The sequence below is a fragment of the Chiloscyllium plagiosum genome, unplaced genomic scaffold (genome assembly GCF_037043375.1).
Source record: "Chiloscyllium plagiosum isolate Xiang-an unplaced genomic scaffold, Cpla_swu_hap1 HiC_scaffold_23, whole genome shotgun sequence".
Lineage (NCBI taxonomy): Eukaryota > Metazoa > Chordata > Chondrichthyes > Orectolobiformes > Hemiscylliidae > Chiloscyllium > Chiloscyllium plagiosum.
In genome coordinates this window covers 22114317-22138170 of record NW_028270161.1, presented here as the reverse complement: position 1 = coordinate 22138170, position 23854 = coordinate 22114317, and the positions used below count along the sequence as shown (strand labels likewise).

Below are 23854 nucleotides of genomic sequence, written 5' to 3'. Positions count from 1 at the left end.
GGAGGAAACCGGCAACATGACATCCCAACACTTGTAATCAATGTACTGACCAATAAAGGCAAGTGTATCAAACACCTTCTTCACTACCTGTGACTCCACCCTCAAGGAACTATGTACCTGTATGCAACAGAAATGACAAGCAATGTCCATCTTTACAAATAAAAGAGTCTACTCACCTCTTCTTAAGATTTAACAGCATTGCCATTGCTGAAGCTTCCATTGTCATCAAACTGGGAGTCATAAAAGTCTGAAACACCTACCTGGCCAGCTCCATTAATACTATGGTTAGAGCAGTCACAGTCTGGGCACTATATTGAGAGTGACCAGCCTCCTGACTCCATAAAGCCTTTCCATCTAACAGGCACAAATGAGAATGTGATGGAGTAATCCTCACTTGCTTGCATGAGTTCAGCTCCAACAACATTCAAGAAGATTCAGAGCCATTCAGAGCCAAAACCAGCCATTTAATTAGTACCCCATAAAACAGAGGTCAGGTGCTTTGGATCTGGTAATGTGTAATGAGACATATTTAATAAATCATAGAATCCCTACAGTGTGGAAGCAGGCCATTCTGCCCATCAAGTCCACACTGACCCTATGAAGAGCATCCCACCCAGACACCCCCACCCCATTACCTGAAACCCTGCATTCCCAAGGCTAATCTTTACATCCCTGGATACTATGGGTAATTTATCACAGCCAATCTACCCAACCTGCACAACTTTGAGCTGTGGGAGGAAACCTGCACACCTGGAGGAAACCCACGCAGACATGGGGAGAACATGCAAACTTCACACTGACAGTCACCTGAAGATGGAATTGAACCCAAGTCCTAGGTGCTGTGTGGCAGCAGTGAACCACTGAACCACTGTGCTGCCTCATGATTTGAGGGTAAAAGATCTCTTAGGGAACAATGACCATAACATAAATTTATCGCTCAAATGAGTGTGAAACCACTGTCAGAAAGAGCTATAACAAACCTAATTAAGGTTGATCTCAAAGAAATGAGAGCAGGATTAGCTGGAATAGACTGGGAGAGTGGTTGAGCAGAAAACTCAGTTGAGGAACAGACGTTTAAGAAAAGTAGTTTATAATCCACACAAGGATGAATAGCAGTGAGGAAGAAGGATTCAATGAAGGAGATAAACTGACCATTGCTAACTGAAGAAGCTAAGTCATAGTATAGTATCAAATTGAAAGAAAAAAACATATATTGTGACAAAGATTATTGGTAAGCCAGAGGAGTAGGCAAGTTTTAAAAACCATCAAAAGATTACCAAAAAAGAAGAAAATAAACTTTGAGGATAACACCAAAATGGACAATAAGGGGTTTGTTAAGAAGGTAAATAGAAAGCGAAAGTGAATATAAGTCTCTTAGGGGATGAGGTTGAGGAACTAATAACAGTGAATCAGGAAATGACTGAAGAGTTGAATAAATAATTCACACCAGTCTTAATGAGAGAAGGCACTAATCACATTCCAAAATAATCTAAACAATCAAGGGACAAAAGTGGAAGAAGAAATATTTACAAAAGCTGTCAATAGTTTTTGAAGTAATTTTTCTCTAATGGGGCTAAATGCTGCTAAGTCCCCTGATCTGAATGGTTGTATCACAGAATATTAAATAAAGTGGATACAGTGATAATGGATATACTGATAGTCATCTTCTCAGAATCCTTGGATTCTGGAAAAACCCCAGAGGACTGGAAAACTGCCAACGTAACAACAGTATTCAAAGTAATGTTCACAGAGTCATAGAGATGTACAGCACAGAAGCAGACCCATCAGTCCAACTCGTCCATTCTGACCAGATATCCTAAGTTAATCTAGTCCCATTTACCAGCATTTGGTCCACATTTCTCTAAAACCTTCCTATTCGTGTACCCATCCAGATGGCTTCTAAATGTTCTTCTTGTATCAGGTTCCATCTCTTCCTCTGGCAGCTCATTCGATACACACACCATCCTCTGTGCAAAAAAGATGCCCCTCAGGTCCCTTTTAATTCTTCCCACTCTCACCTTAAACCTATGGCCTCAACTTTTGGACTCCCCTACCCTGGGAAAAAGACCTTGTCTATTCACCCTATCCATGCCCCTCATGATTTTATAAATCTTTATAATGTCACTCCTCAGTCTCCGAGAGTGCAGTGATAATAGCCCCAACCTATTCTGCCTCTCCCTATAGCTCAAACCCTCCAACCCTGGCAACGTCCTTGTAAATCATTTTGAAACCTTTTCAAGTTTAACAACATCTTTTCTATAGCAGGGAGACCGGATTGAATGCAGTATTCCGAAAGTGGGCTCACCAACGTAATGTAGATTCACAACATGACATCCCAACACCTGTAAGCAATGCACTGACCAATAAAGGCAAGTGTATCAAACACCTTCTTCACTACCTGTGACTCCACCCTCAAGGAACTATGTACCTGCATGCAACAGGAATGCCAAGCAATGTCCATTTTTACAAATAAAAGAGTCTACTCACCTCTTCTTAAGATTTAACAGCATTGCCATTGCTAAAGCTTGCATTGTCATCAAACTGGGAGTCATAAAAGTCTGAAACACCTACCTGGCCAGCTCCATTAATACTATGGTTAGAGCAGTCACAGTCTGGGCACTATATTGAGAGTGACCAGCCTCCTGACTCCAGAAAGCCTTTCCATCTAACAGGCACAAATGAGAATGTGATGGAGTAATCCTCACTTGCTTGCATGAGTTCAGCTCCAACAACATTCAAGAAAGTTGAACACCATTCAGAACCAAAACCAGCCATTTAATTGGTACCCCATAAAACCACCTTAAACATTAATTCCCTCCAACATCTGCAATGTACCACAACTGCAGTGTAGTACTGCATACAAGATGCATTGCAACAAAACTCACCAAAGCTTCCTCATCAGTACCTTTGAAAACTATTCCCTCAATCACCTAGCAGGACCAAAACAACAGGCTTGATGGAATACCACCTGCTGCAATTCCCTTTCAACTTGTGCACCATCTGACTTCGAAATATATTTCACTCAGATCAAAATCCTCAAATCACCCACCTAACCATACAGATTATGTACTGACACAAGAAGGGCAGCAATATATCAGAAAATGTGTACCATTGTTTAAAGGTAACTGGGATTACCAATAAGTGTTTGCCTTGGCAGAAAAATCCAGTCTCATGAATAAACTTAAAAGGTGTATGGAATAAAATCTGCAGATTCTTTTTCATGCTCATGTGTAACTATTCAGGAACATTCTCTATGTCCCTGTTATCGTCTAATCATCCTGTAATATTAAATATTTGCTGCTTCACAGATAATCAGTACTTGCACATCGCTGGTTTGTAAACTCTGTGTATTTTCAAATCTGTCATAGAAATGAAATTACTGACTTTCTGATCAATCTGTCACATGCAAGCAACTAATAGCCTTGCCTGGAAAAGCAGGCAGATTCAAGATCCAGCAACATCTGTAAGGAGAGCCAATGTTAGCCACAGACCATATGAAAGCTCTAGTGTTATGCTTAGTACAACAGGAGCAGAGAGAGAGAAAACCGGATGTGTGTTTTCTCAAAGCAGATTTGGTAGTAAATAGCTCAGCTGTCAGATTCTCTAGCTGGCAGCTGATCATGTGGATAAGATGTCTCTTTGTTCTGCTGAGACAATGCCTTAGTCATTGGGTAGGTGGAACCAACACACTGTGGCCTTTGCAGGGAACAATTCTAAAGTGCTGATATAAGCTCTGAATTTCCAAGGCAGTTACTGAGACTAAGGTATCCAGGAGCCATTGGGCTCATTGGAAATAAATTAATCCCTCATGTTGCTGCCCTCCAGAACTCCCTCTATGAACTTCCTCTTCCAAGTTCTGTCTTGCATCCTATTATCAATAACATTTCGGGCACCCGGTACTCTTTTCTAAAGCACCCTTACAATCAGCTAATTTTTTTCATGGTCTTTGCTGCTTATCATAATTTTTTCCAGACTGTTGTTTGTCGATATCGTTGTAACCTCCTATAGCCCGACTTCGCAACCCTCAGTCTCCACTCCCCTGTTGCAGGATTATTTTCACTCCCTGCCTGTCACAGCCACGTCAGAGCTAGATCCTATAGCTACTTTTACATGTGTTTAATTCAGCCTCCCAATCTTTTCCACCTCGCTGCTCCAAATCTTGAAAGCTTGCTTTGGAACTGCAGAATAATATGAGTTCCCTGCTTCAATGCTTCCTCTAATTCCTAATCTCTTTCCATGCTCCCCTCTCTCAAAAGTGCCTAGGATAAATCTTAGCAGGACTTATATATTTAACAGTAAGGTCCAATGGAGTTTTGCTAAACAAAGAGACCTTGGAGTGCAGGTTCATAGCTTCTTGAAAGTGGAGTCGTAGGTAGATAGGATTGTGAAGAAGGCGTTTGGTATGCTTTCCTTTATTGGTCAGAGCACAGAGTGCAGGAGGTGGGAGGTCATGTTGCAGCTGTACAGGACACTGATTAGGCCACTGTTGGAATATTGCCTGCAATTCTGGTCTCCTTCCTATCAGAAGAATATTGTGAAACTTGAAAGGGTTCAGAAAAGATTTACAAGGATGTTGCCAGGGTTGGAGGATTGAGCTATAGGGAGAGACTGAATAGGCTGGGGCTGTTTTCCCTGAAGTGTCGAAGGCTGAGGAGTGACCTCATAAAGGTTTATAAGATCATGAAGGGCATGGATAGGATAAATAGACAGGATCTTTTCCCTGGGTTGGGGGAGTCCAGCACAAGAGGGTGAGAGGGGAACTATATAAAAAAGACCTAAGGGGTAATGTTTTCACTCAGAGAGTGGTGCGTGTATGGAATGAGCCAAGTGGGATATGGGCCAAGTGCTGGCAAATGGGATTAGATTAGGTTGACATGGATGAGTTGGACCAAAGGGTCTGTTTCCATGCTGTACACCTGATACACGGGTAAGGATTTACTGCTCTGAGTATTAAGTAATAGGGGCAGGGTAGGATTTACTGCTCTGAGTATTAAGTATTAGCGGAAGCCTGCTTCAGGAGTCACCCCCTGCAATGACAAAGCTAATTAGGCACATGCTGTGTCGATGAACTTCACATCTAATCAAGAATTTCCTCACTGAAGGCTCACCTTGCCTGAGACAAAAAAAACTGCAGATGCTGGGGCCCCAAAGTTAACAAACAGGAGGTTGGAAGAACACAGCAGCAGGCAGCATCAGGAGGTGGAGAAGTCAACATTTTGGGTATAACCCTTCTTCAGGAATGGAGGTGGGGGCTGGGCGAGTTGTAAGTAGAGGTGGGGGGGTAGTCATGGGGTGGGGAGGGTAGCAGAAAGGTGAGATAGTTTTGATGAACGCAGGTAGTGGCAACATCTGATTGGTTGATGGGAGGAATGAATCTGGTTGGTAGCTGTAAGGAAAGGTCGATAGCTGGAATGGAAGGAATGTGTGGGTTTTGGAAATGTGTGTCAAATATCATCAAGATAGCTGTACCTTGATCACACTTGTTACAAAACAGAGAAAAATGGTGCGGTCAGCAGAACGTGAAGGCTCCTTTGAGAAGTGAAGACAATCCTAATAAGTAAAGTTGGCCATCACTGATGTTGTTGTGAAACTTGAAAGGGTTCAGAAAAGATTTACAAGGATGTTGCCAGGGTTGGAGGATCTGAACTACAGGGAGAGGCTGAACAGGCTGGGGCTGTTTTTTCTGGAGCGTCGGAGGCTGAGGGATGACCTTATAGAGGTTTACAAAATTATGAGAGGCATGGATAGGATAAATAGACAGAGTCTTTTCCCTGGAGTGGGGGAGTCCAGAACTAGAGGGCATAGGTTTGGGGTGAGAGGGGAAAGATAAAACGCAGAGGGTGGTACTGTATGGAATGAGCTGCCAGAGGAAGTGATGGAGGCTGATACAATTGCAACATTTAAGAGGCATTTGGATGGGTATATGAATAGGAAGGGTTTGGAGGGATATGGGCCGGGTGCTGGTAGGTTGGACTAGATTGGGTTGGGATATCTGGTCAGCATGGACGGGTTGGACCGAAGGGTCTGCTTCCTTGCTGCACATCTCTATGACTCTATGATGTGACCAAACCTTTTGAAACTGCAGTTAACGCTGGCGACTTGGGGTAGGTGCAGTCTTACTGCAAGATGATGGGTCAGGAGTGGAGATGCCAGTGGGCTACTTTTCCAAGAATTTCAACCATTATCAAAGGATATATCCTACCATAGAGGAGGAAACATTGGGATTACTATCTATTCTTTAACACATTTTGAAAACTATGTTTGACATGGTTACAAAAGAAACTTTAATCTATACTGATCTTAATTCATGATTTTCATTGGAAAATTTAAAACTTAAAATTCAAAACTTTCAGATTGATTAAACTATCCAGTGAAACGACCTTTTACATTGCTGCTAGAAATAATGAGTTTACAGACATATTGTCCAGAAGATAAAATGATGAAAAGTTAAGCATTTAAGAGATCATAAAAGATTGTATAAGATTGAGGATGTATTGGTATAAATCTCACATTTTAATCACAGAATCACTATGGTGTGAAGGCAGGTCATTTGGTCCATTGCGTCCACCACCCTATTGAAGCACATTCCCCCAGACCAAATCTCCTACCCTGTAACCCTGCATTTCCTATAACAAATGCACCTAACCTGCACATCCCTGAATACTATGGACAATTTGGCATGGCCAATCCACCTAACCTGCACATCCTTGGACCATGGGAGGAAACTGGAGCGCCCAGAGGAAACACATGCATTCATGGGGAGAATGTGTAAACCCCCGACAGACAGTCGCCTGAGGGTGAAATCGAACCCAAGTCCCTGGTGCTGTGAGGCAGCAGTACTAACTACTGAGCCACCATGCCCTTTTTTTAATCATGTTTAATATAGCTTGTGATGAAACATATTTTTTTTAAATGACATTTCATCTTTCCCAGGCTAGAGTCACGTAAAGACCACATCTTTTTATGTCCTTTAAACTGGACTGTGAACTAAACGGGGAAGATACTGCTTTAAATCAAGGAGACTGTGATAGAGGATGGCTGCAGTTTTTAAATTCATGTTTACTGGAGCACATTATGTGCAATGTCACCTTTTCCTGGAACAATGACAGTAAAAACAGACAGAATGGAGTCGATGGCTTTTGGACTAAGGAAACTGTTGCTTGCCAACAGTATTTTGGCTGTCTCATGACCAGGTGATCATGGTGTGTTTGGGGCCAGTGCAGCAAAAATACATTGGGAGAGCAATAAAAAAAAGGAAAATGGGAAGTAGAACATGAGTGTGTTGGTGAACAAGGGGAGGAGTGACATCGTGTAAGCATGTGATTGTGTGTACTGTCTGTTGATGTGCATTATCATAAAGGTGCTTCATTGTTAACTTTTTTGTGAGGATTTGTGTTTAAAGGATTGCGAATAGTGATTCATTTAAACAGGCTGAAGAAATTCCTATACTTATTTTGAAAGGAATCACTAAAAGGACACGTTGTGACATTATTTTCAAGGCTTTTCTGGGAAGTTATTTGAATTGAGCTGACTGCTTGGATTTTCTTTTACTGGAAATCACATGCCTGGGTTTGTGGTGGACACGAGTTTTTAGGTTTGCATATTGTTTGGCGTTCACTGAGGATATAGTGTACTGAAAGAGTGAAACTGCCTCGCTCATTCTCTCTGCCTTTCTGAGAGAACCCTATTGAGTATTCAGTGTACAAAGTTAAAAATCACACAACACCAGGTTATAGTCCAACAGGTTTAATTGGAAGCACACTAGCTTTCGGAGCGTCGCTCCTTCATCAGGTGGTAGTATTCTTGAAACACCAATCCAGCTGTTGGCCTGAAAGCTTTTGAAATAATTCCTCTCAGCATTTCAGGATTCTGAACAGAATTGATAATGTTGCTCTCGGCAAAGTCATTCATTTTAGTGAAGGGATCAAATTCCAGGAACATAAGAGAAAAATGATAGCATTAGGAGTAAAAGTGAAAATAAGGAAGAACGTCATTCAAGTGGAATTTGAATTGTGCAAACGACCCTGGGGAAGGAAATTGAAGCAGACATTGTGGAAGGGATCAGTTTCAGAGAAGTGGATGGAGTGAGAATGGATTGAAGGCCTGCTGGGTTATTCCTGTACACATCATTCTTTGCTTTAAGAGCTTGTTTACTCTTTTAGGTTTGAATAAATGTAGGTGAGGGTTACCAATTCCTATTGAAGGTATTTCTCTCTCATTGAGCTAAACAGCCTTTTCAGTAACCTTCAACTATCATGCAACTAATAAATAAAAATATTTAAAGAAAGAAAGCTTTTTCTAAAATACTTCTAAGAATTTTCATCTTCGCCTGAGTTTCTCATTGCTTTGAAGATTAATTCCTGGAAATTCCAAGACAGTTTCTGAAGGGCTGGAATCAAGAAAGACGACGTGTGGCACTTAATGAGGTGACTATATTGGATTATATATTGCCATTAATCCTTGACTTTTTGTTGTCATAATCTATGATTTGACAAATTGAAGATTCTCACATACAAGGCAAAGCCCAATGGGAGTATACACATGTATTACTTTGTTAATATTTGGAGGTAGGACGTGTGCAAACTGTAGATTAAGAATTTCAATTGTACTCTAATTGTTGTCACCTTGCCTACTGTTTTCACATTAACTGAAAGCAAGTCCCTGTAGATCCAGTGTTTTTTCAAGTAAACAACATTATTATTGATTTGTCAAATAAACAAATCAGACCAATTTTTTTTTATCGCAAACTAATACATACAGCACCTTGACCCTGTGAAATCGATTCAAGAAAATACGAATACCTCCCTTTGACCCAATGCCTTTGATTTTACTGTAAGTAATTCAAATAGATTAAACCACGTCCTGTAGAGCCACATGATATTGAGTCCAAATGAAGCAAATCCGGCCTCTCTGAGCACAGTATTTCAATGGCATTTCAATATTAACAAGATAGGTACAAAGGAACGCAGGGATGTTGTGAGGAGAGACGACTGACTGTGTGAGGAAGATGGATTAACATCAGCAAAAGACAGTCAGTGATACTGTATTTATGAGAAGGATGTTACAGAGTGATAGTGAGGGAGCTGAATTATCAGTGGAGATACATTCAATAATGTAGTACAATAGGAGAAAGAATTACTTGCTGATGATGGATTATCATCAGTAGCGATACAGTCAGTTGTATAGGTTGCTTTTTAGAAGGTGTTATTAAGGAGACAAATGGGGAGAAAAAGCCAGCAACCCAAAATATTCTGAATAAAAGCGGATCAGAAATGGTACCTTTGAAAGACGGCTTAATGACCAAACATCAAGCTTTATTATATTGTCAATCATAGAACATTATTGGCTAATAGTTATCAATCCAACTCAACAGTGTAAGTAATCTTCCCCTTTTCCAGTTGCCCCTGTGAATGGTAATGGTATGATATCTGATGAAAGGGGAATGATGTATGTAAATAACAACTCACCAAGGCAAAGACATGGAGTGGGCAGCATGGTAGCTCAGTGGTTAGCACTATTGCTTCACAGTGCTAGGGACATGGGTTCAATTCCAGCATTGGGTGACAATCTTGGTGGAGTTCGCATGTTCTCTCCATGTCTGTGTGGGTTTCCTCCACTAACTCTGGTTTCTTCCCCCAGTCCCAGGATGTGCAGTTTACATGGTTTGGCCATGTTAAATTGTCCTGTAGTGGCGAGGCATGTGTAGGTTAAGTGGATTGGCTGTGGGAATTGGTGGGTCTGACTGGGATACTCTTCAGAGAATCAGTGCAGATTCAATGGACCATACGGCCACTTTCCACACTGTATAGAATCTAGTTGTCTCAAGAAAGGGTGCAGGTTCGTGGCTGTGGAACATGCTGAACCTTTAATGTGGAGTTCAAGGTTAATAAGATCAGCTGAAAGACTGGCATGAAGTTTATTTACAATAATTGAGGTCTAAGTGATCTTTAAATCAACACTCTAAGCCTGAATTGTGATGAAATTATGATATGACTAAAAGAACTGAAATATTCTTTGGACAGGATTAAATATTAAATCGATAAGATTAAAGTTATTGTTGATGAACATGGCATGTGAGCTGGTTGCTTGGAAACTAAGAGTCATAGAATCCCTACAGTGTGGAAGCAGGCCATTCAGCCCATCAAGTCCACATTGAGTGTAGAAAGAGCATCCCACCCAGACTCACATTCCCCACCCTAAACTTGTAACCCCGCATTTCCCATGGCTAATCCACTAAGCCTGCTCATCCCTGGACACTATGGATAATTCCCCATGGCCAATACACCTAACCTGCACATCCTGTGGGAGGAAACGGGAGCACCCAAATGAAACCCACTGGGAGAATGTGCAAATTTCACACAGACAGTCGTCCAAGGGTGGAATCGAACCTGGATCCCTGGCACTGTGAGGCAGCAGTGCTAACCACTGAGCCACCATCCCGCAGAGCTTTGCAATTATAAAATTAATAAAAGCAGGAAAGACAGGAGAAACTTAACACGTCTGGCAGCATCTGCGGAGAGAGAAACAGAGTTAGCACTCCCAGTGACTAAGGGGGAGCAGGGGTAAGTAGAACAAATAGTGAGGGTATCCAGAGCACAAGATAAAGGCAGTTAAAGGACTGATTGAGATGTAAAATAGATGTTAATGATAGGTTTAAAAAAGGGACAATGGATCAGCTCTGTTGGCAGCAAAGCCATCAAGACACAAATGAGTCAAGGTTGGGAGTGGGGTTGTTCATAACCAAAATGAGGGACAGTGGTCACATTCTGAAGTTGATCTGATTGTTGATTTTTAAAGGTTGTAAAGTACGTCAGTGGAATTTGAGGTGCTGCTCCTCCAGTTTACTGGAAAAACTTCAAAAAGCTGAGGATGGAAATGGCAGCATGACAGCAAGCTGGTTTATTGAAATGGCAAGTAACTAGAAGGATGCAGCAAATGTAGAAGACTAGATTGAAGGAAGTACAAATAAACTGTACCTTCATCTGGAAGGTGTGTTTGGGATCTTGGGCAGTGAAGAAGTAAGAGATAATAGGCCAAGTATTAAATCTTCTGCAATTTCATAGGAAGGTGCTGAGGCAGGCAAGGGAAGTGGGGTGGGAGCTGAGGAAATGTTGGGAGTGATGTAGCAGTGGACCAGGGTGTTGTGAAGGGAACAGTCCCAGAGGAATTCTGACAGGGGAAGAGAAGATGGTGGAAAGGTTGGAGGATGACCTTTTGGTGCAGAGACTGGAGTGGCAGAAAATAAGGACAAAGGGAGCCCTATTGTTCTAGGAGGGTGCAGGAAGGGGTGAGGGCAGAAGGATATGGATAGGATAAGAATCCAGCACTTTAAAACACTGAGAGAAATGGTCAGTGTAGGTAGGAGCAAAATACGTGGTGCAAATTGCCAGCACACAACAAGAGATCACAGGTTTCCCAAGCCAGCCTGTAAATAAACACACATCCCACCTCCTAGTGGATGTGGAACAGACTTTCAACAAAAATCCTGTCAGACTCGTGCCTTAATTTTAACCTGTATCAGAATCAAGAAATGCAAGAGTTCTGGAGTGATAAACTTGCATCCTGAGATTCTGAGAAATTTCAGCTCCCAGGCCTCTCTTCCATATCCAGTTCCAGAACTCTGCTGAAACGTAATGAGAGAATACTAGCAGCAGGGGGACCCAGCAAGAACACTCCCAAGCAATTGGGAACATTTTGTTAGAGAAATGGCTTGGTGGGGGGGAAGGTGCAAAATTTCCTTGTGAGGCCAGAAAGACTAATTATTGGCTAAGCAGGGAATGTGACAAAGAGAGTGACATTTCTTCTGATCTTGGTGTCTGTTCAGAAGAGGCTCTGACAATATAATTAGTGCAAGCAGCACTTGCTCAGCAGTAACTGACTCATTGACATTCAGTTTGGGTTCTGCCAGGGCCAGTCAGTTCCTGGACACATCACGCCCTTAGTTGAAACATGGACAAAAGATGTTGTGGTTCTGTTCGCCGAGCTGGAAATTTTTGTTGCAAACATTTCGTCCCCTGTCTAGGTGACATCCTCAGTGCTTGGGAGCCTCCTGTGAAGCGCTTCTGTGGTGTTTCCTCCGGCATTTATAGTGGCCTGTCCCTGCCGCTTCCGGTTGTCAGTTTCAGCTGTCCGCTGTAGTGGCCGGTATATTGGGTCCAGGGCGATGTGTTTGTTGATGGAGTTTGTGGATGAGTGCCATGCTTCTAGGAATTCTCTGGCTGTTCTTTGTTTGGCTTGCCCTATAATGGTAGTGTTGTCCCAGTCAAATTCATGTTGCTTGTCGTCTGCGTGTGTGGCTACTAAGGATAGCCTTTCGTGGCTAGTTGATGTTCATGGATGCGGATCGTTAGCTGTCTTCCTGTTTGTCCTATATAGTGTTTTGTGCAGTCCTTGCATGGGATTTTGTACACTACGTTAGTTTTGCTCATGCTGGGTATCGGGTCCTTCGTTCTGGTGAGTTGTTGTCACCAAACAGAACCACAACAACGAGCACCAGAGCTACAAATCTTCCCCCAAGCTATGGACAAAAGAGCTGGACTCCTGAATGGAGGGAAGAGTGATTGCTCTTAACATCAAAGCTGCATTTGATCAAGTTTGGCATTAAGAAGCCTTGCCAAAACTGGAGTCAATGGAAATCAGGAGGAAAACAATCCACCTATCACAAAGGAAGATGGTTGTGGTTGTTGGAGGTCAGTCATCTCAGCTCCAGGACATCTCTGAAGGAGTTCCTCAGGGTAGTGTCCTACGCCCAACGAACTTCAGCTGCTATCTCAATGAATTCTCCCCGCTCCCATCAAAACATTTTCTGATGACTGTACAATGTCCAACATCATTAGTGACTTCTCACGTATTGATGTAGTCCATGCCAGAATGCATGAAGAGTTTAGATAAGAGTGGTGCTGGAAAAACAAGAGCCAGACAACATCCAGCATTGGATGGCAAGTGTAAGTATAATTCACACCACACAAGTGGTAATGGCCATGTCCGACAAGCGAGAATCTAGCTATTGCCTATTAACTTTGTGATTTTACATCACTGACTTCCCCACTTTCACATTCTGGGGTTAACATTGAGCATAAACTGAACCGTGCTATGCATATAAATACTGTGGCTACAAGAATAGGTCAGAGCCAAGGAATCTTGCAGCGAGTTATATACTTCCTGACTCCCTGAGGTCTGTCCACTTGTGGCCACAAAGACAGCCTGATACCATCAGGGCAAAGCATCACATTCGCCAATATTAACTTTGTGCACCCCTGACACACAGGGACAGTGATGCAGCATCTATAGGGTGCACTGCAAAAATTCAGCAAGACCCCTTCGACAGCACCACCTAAACCCATGACCTCTACCATCTTGAAGGACCAGGGCAGCAGATGTATGGGAACACCACTACCTGCAAATTACTCTCCAAACCTCTCACTACCCTGACTCGGAAATAATTTGCAGTTCTTTCATTGTTAATGGATCAAAATCCTGGATCTCCCTGCCTTGTGGACATGGACTGCAGCAGTTTGAGAAATTTGTCAAGAACTATTGGGAAGGCCTTAAATGTGGACACAGCCAGTGAAGTCCACAATCCATAACAAATGAAAGTAAACAGCTGAATCACTTTGAATGGAATACTTGATTTCCTGTTGTGTTTTGTGCTGTCTGACTTACATTAGATTAGATTAGATTACTTACAGTGTGGAAACAGGCCCTTCGGCCCAACAAGTCCACACCGACCCGCCGAAGCGCACCCACCCAGACCCATCCCCTACATTTACCGCTGCACCTAACACTACGGGCAATTTTTAGCATGGCCAATTCACCTAACCTGCACATTTTTGGACTGTGGGAGGAAATCGGAGCACCCAGAGGAAACCCACGCAGACACGGGGAGAATGTGCAAACTCCACACAGTCAGTCACCTGAGGCAGGAATTGAACCCGGGTCTCTGGCGCTGTGAGGCAGCAGTGCTAACCACTGTGCCACCGTGCCGCCCCTGGACTTCATCCAGAATGAATGATTGAAAGGGGTGGAAGAAATTAGAACAACTGGTTTAAATTATTCTGATTGAGCTCCAAGAGTAAATGCATTTTGGTTCTTGTGACTCTCCATCTTGATCATGCTACTGGAACTGCATCTGGTTGGAGGGTATTGAGCTAGACACCTCTCTTTATGTTCACACCTTAAGAATTGCCAGTGAAGTGCTGAAGTAAGAGCGTCTGTGAAACTGTCTCTCAGCGAGAGTGTCCACCTTCAGAGAAGAAGGGCAAAATTAAGCCAAAACTATTGCTCTCCACCTGCCTCTGCCCAACCCCTCCCATTTAGACACTATTTCATTTAAGGAGCTGAAAGGACTTGCAGAGAATGGAGGGAAAAAGGAAAACACATAACAAAAATCACAATTTCCGAAGCAAGAACTGTGCCCCACATCCTTTTGAGGCATGCCTACAATGTAAGCGTATTGCACTTACATCTCAGTACTTACATCTGACAATATCCTGCTGCCGTTCACTGCTTGGTCCTCAGAGTTCACAGTTTTATGTGGTGAGTTTATAAAAATCCACACTTTTTCTAGTTCCATTGGCTCAGCCAATCTCTTATTAATAGCAGCATTTCCCAACACAAATCCAACAGCGTTTGACTTAGAGTAATGCAGTTTCCCTTCTGTTGTCACGTACGCTGTGCTGGACTAGTAGAGAGAGTCACTGTCCCTGTGTTTGATAAACAAGCAAGCTAGCAAAACAAGGATTGTTTGATAGCTTTGTATGTGTGTGTGTATGTTGGTGCTGCTGATTAGTGAGTGACTGGATTGATGCCTGGGTCTGGAGGGGCGTGAGGCGAGCTTGACTGTGTGACGGGTAAATGTGAGAAAAGGCTGTCACTGACTGGGGAGAACGAGCCATTTGTGACTGAAGTCCCACTGAGCCTGGAGTGCTTCAAAGTAAAGGCGACTCGAATGAAAGCAGCTTGTGTGCGCTGAGCTGTTTATGAGGTTGGAGAAAGCTACAGCAAGGATGGGATCAATATTAGGCAGGAAGGTAACTCCAGAGGAGATAGAGCAGCGGACGCAAAAGCAGCACGTGACTAAGATTAACAGTAAGGTACCATACATTTTGTGTTAGTCAATAACTTGTAATGCGGGATAACTGGGATATAAGAGCCAAGAATTGGGCCAAACTTTATCTTTTGGGAAAACTGTTTTATCGTTTACCTGGGCTTGGAGGGTTTGACATTTGGGAAAGAGTATCTTTCTCAATGATCCAACTTTTTCAATCAAGCTGACCTTTAAAGGGCTTAAGAGTACAAGGATGGTTTATTTTGAGTTCCTGTGAGTTAAAAGGGCTTCTTTCAATATGTTGCTATAGGGATTCGAGGAAGAAAATGAGTCAATTCAAATCCTCCCTCGAATGCGATGCTCACTAAAGATGTTTTTGTCCCTGCGTAATAGTAGAACATGGGGTAGAAAACCACTTTTAGGTTAGGGTAGTTTTCGGAAAATGATTGATTGGGACTTTCTCTGGGATTGTGAAATTAAGACTCTCTGGGTTAGTGGGACTTTGGGATTTCAGGATTCTGAAATTGTGAAACTTTGAAGCTATGTATTTTGGGGCAAGGAGGACTTGGATTTTGAGAAAGTGAGACTGACAATGAATTTATTGCAAATTGTGGAGAAATCTTCCCAATAGGGTAGTGGAATCAAAACCCCTGGAATAAATTAAGATACAATAATAACAATTTAACATGTATTTGGATTGATTAAGGAAGGTAAATTTGATAGCTTTACTCCTCTGCTGCCATTTTGTGATCTAGTAATTTAAAATTTGCACAAAACGTTCAGCAGGCTGTAGTCATGTATCATTTGGTCATTTTGTTATAAGATGTAAAAGCAATAAAACAGTATATAATATTGTCATAATCCACTTGAGAAAATATGCTGATATTTGAGCCTTATTACTTCCAGAGTTAATACAAAGTTAAAGATTTAATTAAATTACTTCAAGTCACCAATACTCCTGCCTGACAATTCCTGTTAACAGAAGATATTAATCAGATTTCTGCACTTAACAAGAAACTGCTATTTATTACAAGTAAGTCAATTCTAATGACAGGCAAACAAAATTTGAATGATCAATTTATACCTCTCTAATGTAAGGTTTAAGGTAAAGTCACTATAGTCTTATCAGACCAGTGGGCTGATTTCTTATTAAAGAGAGATGACTGGTGGTGGTTGAACCTAAGGGTCACCATGCTCATGTGACGTGAGATATTGAGAAGAGAAGTCCTTCATGGTAACTTCAGCTGGTGCGAAAATTGAACCCACACTATTGGCATCACACTATTTCAACAAGCTGCTATCCAGCCAACTGAGCTAATCAACCCCTACTTCTCTTAAACACCTAGATATCCAGTACATGCAGACAGGCATAGACAAACAAAAAAAAGGTGTTATCGGTGGTGAAAAACATATTAGGGTAGCACAGTTGAATAGTTTCAGTCCACAATGTTCAATGAGGTGTCCTTTTGCTATTTTGATATTCTTGTGATCTCTGATCATCTTTGTTCCAAATTTGTTCCAAATTCCCCAAGTCATTTACTGAAGACACAGGCTGGTTGGCACACCAATCTTTCAGTCTCTCTGTTTGAGGCAGCAGCTGAGACAAATGGTGAGTGAGGATTGCTAGTTATCTTCCAATTCTTTGTGCCTACTCTGCAAAAAGAGAGACGCTGTTTTCCTTTTAGACTCTGAAAATATTTGTTCGCTGCATTGTTCATACCTGGCAGTCCCCCTGCCCAGGAGCCAGTCAAATTGTCATCATGCTGATGAAAAATCAACCAATAGACTGTCTCTGAGCAAACCTTCCCCGAACACACACATACCTGATGCTGATGTGTCCAGCAACCCATTGCTTAAATAGGTAAACACCATAAATGTAACTTGGAATGAATTCCAGTAAATCTCTTTTCACATTTTACTTGGTTTATAGCATTATCCTTTTCCCATTTTGCTCCACAATCCAAAAATAAAGGAAAATAAAGAGATAATGTTTTAAAAACTTTGCTGAAATGGTACAAGGGTTGAGGGGTTACAATTATGAAAGCAAATGTGAGAACATAGCATCTAAGGTTAAGAGGTTTTCATGATTGAGACCAGTATTGTGAGACTTTTTCTGGTACAGAATGAGAGTTAAATGGAATGTTAGAAAATTTATTTATAATACTATAAAATTTGGAATTATATGCAGTCTGCTGTTCTCTATGCCCATTTTCTTTAACAATCCTTATTATGTCTGTCCCTACTTGTTCCATCTTTTCCTGCATTATTTCTCCCTGTTCTCTCTTCTCACTCCCTATGTACCTCCTTACTTTCAGTTTTCCTTCCTACTCTTCCATTTTCTTGTCCCTCTTACTTTATCTTTATCTACTCACTTCCTCCTTCCCTGCTGTTTTATTTCTTTACTACTTCCAAAGGGTGAAATTGCCCTTTATCAACAGTAGAAAAGTATAGCTCTTGAAAAGCACAGCAGGTCAGGCAGCAGCTGAGTAGCAGGAGAATCAATGATTCGACATAAGCCCTTATCAACAGTGCCAAGCAGTCTCATAGTGAATAAGTTGCCTCCTCCACACCTTACCCTTTTTATTCTTGTTGACTGAAACGACAAAGCAGATCTGGTGCAGTGAAATGCAGGCCTGCTAATTCAATCTGCCAGCATAAGCTGATTTCATCCCTTTTATCTTTCCAACTATTTTAATGTCCTCTCCTGTAACTTAATTCTTTATGTCGCAAATTGTTAATTTTTGTCTGATATACTCCTGTGAAGTACCTTGGGTGTTGAAATGTGCATTCTCATCGCGATGGATGTTAAGGGGTTTTGCCACACCTGACCGCTTCCTTAGTTACTCATGACCGAATGACATTGTATTATCATAAGTACAACCCAGTATGCACACACTTAACATTGAACGGAATGCAACAATTTAAAGCTTTAGACTTTTAGAAGACTTCAAATGAAAATAAATATAGGAATTAATTGCCCATAGGGTGCATATTGGCATATAGCTCAGGTTTGGATCACGTTGGCACAACATTGGCACCCTGACATAGAGTGTGAAGACACTGCTGTATACTGTTGGTACATATTGACACAGTGTTGGCATGCTCATACTCCGTGTTGGTGCGCTGTTCTACATCATTGACACACAGTATCACAAGTTTGTCAAACTGTGGTGGAATCTTGCTACACTGCTTTTGATTAAGTTGAGTTTTGATTGTTAAAAATATATTGATTCTAGGCTGGAGCAATTCACCTTGTCCCATTCCCTGCCATTTCCCTGTAGTCCTGAAATGTTTTCTCTTTAGGCAATTATCTAAATCCCTTTTGAAAGCCATGATTGAATCTGTACCCATCATACCCAGGCAATAGGTTCTAGATCATATCCGTTTGCTGCAGAAAGATATCTTTGTTTTTTCACCTTGGTTCTTTTGTCATTTACTTTATATCCATGGATTGTTTCACCAAATCAAAAGTACACTGCCCTTCTGTCAATGGGAACAGTTTGTCCCAACCTACCCTATCCAGGTCCTTTACAACCTTGAAAACTTCTATCCGATCTCCTCTTATTTTTTTTCCTTCTCCAAGTAGAGCAATGCCAGGATCTCTGGGCACCTGAAGAAGGGCTTATGCCCGAAACGTCGATTCTCCTGCTCTTTTGATGCTGCCTGACCTGCTGCGCTTTTCCAGCAACACATTTTTAATCTCTGGGCACCTGCCAAGCTATTAAGGTGAACTAAGCTGAGGGCAAAGGTGGCATGAATATGATGTTGGCTGGGTAACAGAATACAATGTAGAGCTGAATGGCTGTTTTTCATATGGAGGAATATATATTGTGTTCACCAAGGATATATATGTATTAGAACCATTGCTTTTCTGGATGCATATTAACAATATAGACTTGGGTGTGCAGGGCACAATTTCAGATGGGCAAAAGAAACAGAAGAAGCATGCATTGTGAACATTTATTGTTCTGAAAAAGATTAATCAAACCAAGAAGAAATGAGGGATACTAACCACTTCAGTCATGTGAAGGATAGCAGAGCAGGCTACATTGTCATGCAGATAGGTGGATGGGCAGGATTTAAAACAGTTCTCTGGTTTTGAATTACCTACATGTTTGCTAGAGAGGTGTTTATATTCCCTCTTGTTAGAGATAGTCATTGCCTGGCATTGAGTTGTGAATGTTACATACTACAGGCTAAACTTAAAAGAGTTGCAAGTTCATCGGCACGTGGGCAGGGACTGTTAATTGTAGAAAACCTTTATGGATAAAAGGGCAGACATTGTGTTTTTGTCTCTAATGCTAGAACTTAATGGATCTTTATTTTGACAGTATCTTTTAGGTCAGAGCCATTGGTAAATTCAGCATCACAGAATATTATCAATACTTATCAACTACTATACTATCTTAGAAGAGACACACTATATATATTGGTTTGGTTAAATTATCAGTCACACAAGTGAAGTGACTTCTCAATCACCCTATGGATTTCACCCCAAGCTTCAAATTTAATTACCATGACCATCAAATAAGCAATTATGAAACAATCATTTATCTCTTTTGCTATACATTCCCAGGCCATTTGAAGGGTCTGAAGTTTCTTGTTGCATCAGTATGTGAGGAACAAATAATTTGAACAGAGTTGCTCTGTAAGCATTTACATGTGGCACCCATGTATGCATGTGTAATATGAAGATTTGTGATCAAGCTGAAATGTTAAGAAAGCAGTTTCGGTACCTTCTGAACCCAGGCTTGGTCCATTATTTAATTTAGTTTGATTTGATTTATTATTGTCACATGTACCGAGATACAGTGAAAAGTATTGTTTTGTATGCTGACCACACAAATCATACCTTTATAAGTACATTAGGGTAATACAACTGGGAATGCAGAATTTAGTGTGAAAGCTACAGAGAAGGCACGGAGAAGGATCAACTTTATTATATGAGAAGTCCATTCATAAGTTTGAAAACAGCAGGAAAGGAGCTGTTCTTGATTCTGTTGGTACATGTTTTCAAACATCAGAGGGTGGATGGAAGTATAACTAGGTTGGCGGGTGGGGGGGGGGGGGTTCTTTGATTATGTTGGCTGCTTTCCTGAGGCAGTGGGAAGTGTAAACAGAGTCAATAGAAGGAAGGCTGGTTTGTGTAATAGACTGGGCTGCGTTCACAACTCAATAATTTCTTGCCGTCTTGGCCAGAGTAGTTGCCATATCAAACTGTGATACATCTGGAAAGGATGCTTTCTGTGGTGTAGCTGTAAAAATTGGTAAGAGTCATGGTGGACAAGCTTAATTTCCTTGGCCTCCTGAGGAAGTAGAGATGTTGGTATGCTTTCTTGACTGTAGCATTGTGTAGATGGACCAGGAGACATTGTTGGTTATGTTTACTCCAAGCATCTTGAAGCTCTCAACCATCTCCACCTCATCACCATTGATGCAGACAGGGACATGGCCTCTACTCTGTTTCCTGAAGTCAATGACCAGCTCCTTTGTTTTGCTGGCATTGAGGAAGAGATTGCTGTCTTTACCCCATGCCACCAAGCTGTCTATCTCTTTCCTGTACTCCATCTTGTTGTTTGAGATCTGACCCACTGCAATGGTGTTATCAGCAAACTTACAGACTGAATTTGGCCACAGCTGTGAGGGTCAGGGTCTGAGCACTAGTGTTGAGAATTATTGTGGAGGAGATTTTGTCACCTATCCTAACTAATTGTGGCCTGCGGGTCTGGAAGTTGTGGATCAAAATGCAGAGGGGGGAGCAGAGTCCTCAGTCTCAGAGTTTGGAGATGAGTTTGTTGGAATTATGGTGTTGAAGGCAGAGCTAAAGTCAATAAGTAGGAGCCTGATGTAGGTGTCCTTGTTATCCAGATGTTCCAGGGATAAGTGTAAGGCCAGGGAGACGGTGTCTGTGTGGACCTATTGTGACGGTAGGTGAATTGTAGTGGATCAGGCCAATCAGGGAGGCTGGAGTTGATGTGTGCCATGACTAATCTCTCGAAGCATTTCATAATGATAAACTCTACTTTGCCAGTGACCACTTTGTGACATATCATCCACTAACATAGGGCCAGACTCTACCTTTCTGTTGATGCTGCGCACTTCAACTTATCTGCAACCATCTTTAATAAGTGGAATGATGCTGTACTTTCTCACTGTCATCATGTGTTGGACCAGTTCACTGTGCTGATACACAGAACATATAGCTGTTCTGCTGTCTGGCTCCCAATTCCAACAATCAATCTCCTGGTTGTTAATTTAGAGGTGCACATGCTACACATAAACAAACACAGTTTGACCTTGAGTTAAACTTTCTGGAACAGAAACGGAAAATGCTGGAGAAACACAGCAGGTCTGACAGCATCAGTGGAGAGAGAAACAGAGTTAGCATTTCGAGTCTTTGGAATATTGCTTTCAGTCAGATGCAGAGTAGAGCTCCCTCTATATCTCATAGGACCTTCCCAGGGCCGATACAACATTAGTTGGTGACAAAATGAAGCTCCTTTTACACTGAACTATTGAGAATTTTGGTGGAGTTGTGGATAATGTGGAGTGCAAAAAGACATTGACAGGATACAGAACTGGGCTGATAAGTGGGAGATAGTGTGAAGTGAATCACTTTAGAAGGTCAAATTTGAATGCAGAGTACAGAGTTAAAGGCAGAATTCTGGGCAGTGTGGAGGTACAGAGGGATCTTGGGATTCATGTCCATCGATCCCTCAAAGTTGCCACCCACGTTGTGATAGGGTTGTTAAGAGCATGTATGTTGTGCTGGTTTTCATTAGCAGGGGGATTGTGTTAAAGAGTTGTGAGGGGATGCTGCAGCTCTATAGAGCCCTGGTTAGACCACACTTTGAATATTGTGTTCAGTTCTGGTTGCCTCATTATAGGAGAGGTGTGGAAGCTTCAGAGAGGGTACGGATGGGATTTACCAGGATGCTGCCTGGACTGGAGAGTATGTCTTATGAAGAAAGGTTGAGGCAGCTAGGGCTTTCCTCATTGGAGCAAAGAAGGATGAGAGGTGACATGGTAGAAGTGTACAAGATGTTGACAGGCATAGATAGAGTGGATAGCCAGAGACTTTTGCCCATGGCGGAAATGTCTTCTCATGAGGGGGCATAATCTTAAGGTAATTGGAGGAAGATTTAGGAGAGATATCAGAAGTAGGGAGGGAGTGGTGAGTGCGTGGAATGCACTGCCAGCAGTGGTAGTAGAGACAGATAGGTTAGGGAAATTTAAGCAACTCTTGGATAGGCACTTAGAAGATAATACAATGAAGGGTATGTCGGTTAGTCTGATCTTAGAATAGGATAAAAGACTGGCACAATGTCTAGGCGATAGGGCCTGTACTATGCTGTACTGTTCTATATTCTATGTTCAAGTGAGAACCTCCAATGATAAAAACAAAATGTCTGAAAGGACGTGGGAGAGTAAAAAGGAACACTTCAGGGATGGATTTATGTACTTCAGGGCCTTGGCAGCTAAAGAATGACTGCTCATAATGGAGTACAGGAACTCCTGGAAAAGAGGTTAGTGTAAGAGAAATGCAGATTTTGGAGGGCTGAACACTTGGAGAATGTTGCAGTGATAGGGAGAGGCATCGTGGCAGCACAGAAGGATTTAAACTTAGTTTTAAAATTGAGGCACAGCTGGAATAGAACCCATGTGGGTCAGCAAGGAAAGGGATGATAAATGAATAGGGCTTAGTGGGAGAAAGGATATGGGTGGAAAATCTTTTGATACGCTGAATTTTATGAAGAGTGGAAAATTAGAAAAGGGAGCATTGGAGTTAGTTGAGAATACATGCAATAATTGCAGGTTCAGTGTTTATTACTCTCTGTCAAAATCTCAACAATCTGAGCAAAGACTAGGCATTATGCCTGGGATCTTCTGATAAATTCAGAGATTTCACAGCATGAAATATAAATCTTGATAGAATGTTCTGATTCTGAGAACTGAATTGAAATTCTGACAAATTGTTTCTAGTCTGTTGCCCCATTCCATGAGGCAGAATAAGATCACAGACTGGAGACACAAAGCAGCTCTAGGGATTTTCTCCTAGCTCTTCCTCATTTTGAACTTTTGGAGATGACTGTTGGTAATTCTATTTATGGATTAAAACTGCACTTGAAAATATGGGATTCATATATGCAGGAATATTTGTTGAGAAACTTGAAATGGTTCAGATAGTTAAGATAAAATAGAAATAGCTCGGTTCACTGTGGGACACTGCACGCAGTGGTTATTCAGTATCTGTGATTTTGGTTTTGAGTTTTTGTGCTGATCAAAGAGAAGAAATTTGGAAATGGAATGCTTTCAATCTCAGGCACATAATATCAGATGAAGGATTAATACACAGTTAAATTTCTTATACATTTATTCAATAAATTCTCCAAGGCAGGTACAGCAGAGTAGTTCCATCAAAACCATCAGTGCAGCTACACCATGAGTTTGATACAAGATCGTGTTCTCTCCACAACCCACTGTAAACATAGCATAGGTTAGATTCACCGTAAAATCTGTCTTTGTATTGACACATCACACAATCCCAAAGCAGGTTTAGCATGGGTTGGATATAAAGTATATTTCCTTTATAGTTTTGCATCAAATAGGCCCAAGGCAGGTATAGGAGAAAGTGAAGACTGCAGATCAGAGTCGAGACCACACTCTCGATCCCAAGACAGGTATAGCATGGGTTAGTTGGAGTCGTCCATACAACCCTGGTATGGGCACCTATTTGGATATAAATGTGACTAAAAGTCATGTGAACCCACAGTCCCTTTTTAAATCTCTCTCCTCAAAGCCTGTATA

The 23854-nt window shown here is 41.7% G+C and overlaps 1 protein-coding gene across 3 annotated transcripts in view; it reads left to right on the top strand.

The window, feature by feature from the left end:
* Positions 1-23854, top strand: part of shank3a (SH3 and multiple ankyrin repeat domains 3a) — a 1012090-nt gene that overhangs the window by 331058 nt on the left and 657178 nt on the right. The window lies entirely within an intron of this gene.